This window comes from Microtus ochrogaster, unplaced genomic scaffold (assembly GCF_000317375.1).
Source record: "Microtus ochrogaster isolate Prairie Vole_2 unplaced genomic scaffold, MicOch1.0 UNK178, whole genome shotgun sequence".
Lineage (NCBI taxonomy): Eukaryota > Metazoa > Chordata > Mammalia > Rodentia > Cricetidae > Microtus > Microtus ochrogaster.
Genome location: NW_004949276.1, coordinates 53543 through 55992, shown reverse-complemented (window position 1 = coordinate 55992; position 2450 = coordinate 53543). Strand labels below are relative to the sequence as shown.

General features: G+C 38.6%; 1 pseudogene; it reads left to right on the top strand.

The window, feature by feature from the left end:
- Positions 1-6: 6 nt before the first annotated feature.
- Positions 7-719, top strand: LOC101998967 (annotated as a pseudogene).
- Positions 720-2450: the final 1731 nt, after the last annotated feature.

Genomic DNA, 2450 nt, shown 5'->3' with positions numbered 1-2450 from the left:
CTGTCAAGGGTGGCCCGTGGGGTCTCCATCTGCACCAGCAGTCTCCTCACTGTGGTCCAGGCCATCATCAGTCCCAGAGCATCTGGGTGGAGGAGGCTCAGACCACAGTCTGCATGGCACATCCTTCCATTCTTTTCATTCTTTTGGATACTCAATGCTTTAATAGGTATGAACCTAATCCATTCCATCACAAGTACAAGCCTGAATATATCACAGTTTAAGAGTGAAGACAACTATTGTTATTTTATGCCTGAAAGTAAAACTACAAAATGGACTGTTCTTTCATTTATGGTCCTGAGAGATGCTGTGTTTCAGGCAGCCATGGGAGCGGCCAGTGGCTACATGGTACTTCTTCTCCACAAGCACCACCAGCATGTCCTCTACCTTCAGAACTCCAAGCTTCTTTACAGAACTCCCCCTGAGCTGAGAGCTGCTCAGCGTGTACTCCTTCTGATGCACTGTTTTGTTTTCTTCTATTGGACTGACTGTGCTTTTTCTCTAATTGTAAGTATCTATTTAGCAGATGAATCTGTGGTTGGAAATATTCAAAAATTTCTGGTCCTTGGTTATGCAACTTTTAGCCCTGTTCTGTTGATTCACAGGGATGGACTTCTGCCTGATTGTTGGCATGCTCAGTGGGAGAAATTGAGAAACTATCTCTTTCATTTTTCTGTTCAATGAGTGTGAATGAGTTCTCAGTTCTGCAATTTTGTGGGTAAGACCACAAAATTCTCAAAGAGCAGGTTAGGTTGGCGTTATTCTCATACACTCTTCCTGGTGGCCACAGCCTTGACCTGAGAGAGAGAAAGAGGGAGAGAGAGAGAGAGAGAGAGAGAGTTCTTAGAAACATATGGTGATAAAAGAGATCTTATTCTCCAATTTTCCTCTTTTTTCAAGTAATTATTTTAATTCCTGTATTTTTGTGTATGAATAATTTACCTGCATTATGTCCTTGTAACACATCCATGCCTGGTGCCTGTAAAGGGTAGAACAGGCCATTAAATGTTCTGTGACTTACTGGAGTTGGAATGGTTGCTCTCAATCAAAGTGCGGTTGCTAAGAATTAAACATGGGTTTTCTGGAAGAAAAGTTAGAGCTCTCCATTCTGAACTGTCTTCAGCACAGAGAAAATGGTTGTAATTATATTTTATAAAATTGTTTTTTACTGTCACCAAGACTGGAAGCACACAGATGAAATTGGTTAATTGTATCAGTGTCATAGTGATTTTGTCATGTTATCCAAAGAAATCCATATCTTGTACCTGATGCTGTACTTGCTAAATGTTAGTTTAGCTATGATGTGATTTGGGGTTCTGCAAAGTGTTTGTATGTTTCCTTCTGTAGAAACTGTTTTTACAGAATTATGGAAAACGGTAAGAACTACATCCACTTCCTGGAATCCCAGTGCACTAGTCACAGAACTCAAATGTACTGGAATGTTTCTGTGGTCTTGTATTTATGAAGGTTCTCTTCAGGAATAAAGATTGTCCATATGGGATAAACTGGATAAGGAATACACAGTAAAGTTTTATTTTTTTCTATCTATAGTTTCTATGTTGATTTAAAAATGTGGATTTTCCTTTTTGCAAGATTAATATGCAGTGCGAAACAGCCTGAGGCTTGTTAGCAGCTGCCCTTTGTTAATACCTGGTTGCTCTCCACAACACTATCCAGCTGTTTGTCATCAAAGAGCTGCAAAAGGATCTGATTCTACATCCATTTAAGTGAAGGATTCGTTATCTGATTTCTTATCTTAGATCCATATAATAAGATACTGACATGGTTCTAAGAATATTATAGACCCATTCTGAAAAATATCTATTGTTATAATCATTGATCATGAAAGTTTTGAATTGCTAGAGGTGGGTTTATGCCTTATTTAAAAACAAAAACTGCTCTTTTCTATCTGACTAAACTGTAACAGTTTGGATTCCTCATGGGTTTTCTTTACAAAGATGTATAAGTTTTATATTTTGCTTGGTTGCAGTGTATATACAAATAATTTAAGCAAGTGATGTATATTGTATTGTGATACAGATTATTAAATAGGTTGTTCTACCAACATAAAATTTATTTTATGTATGTGTCTCTCTGAGTGTATGTCTTTGAGTGTGTGTCTGTATGAGTGTGTCACATTGGTACAGGCTCCCACACAGACCAGAAGAAGGCATTGATCACAGTGAGCTAGAGATACAGGAGTCCTAGATGCAAGTGCTGGGTAAGGAACCAGGGTCCTCTGAAAGAGGAGCAGGTCTCCTAACCATCCCTCCAGCTCCTTCTCAGATTTATCTATTGCTTCTCTGAGTCTCACCCCCTTCAGTTCCATAGAGGACCAGATTAATGAACACTTTCTTAGTCAGTCTGTGTAATTTGACTCAAAATGAAGCTACCTAAGAACACAGAGAAGATGAGAAGAAGATGTGTTAAATCTGAATGATGAAATAATTGTT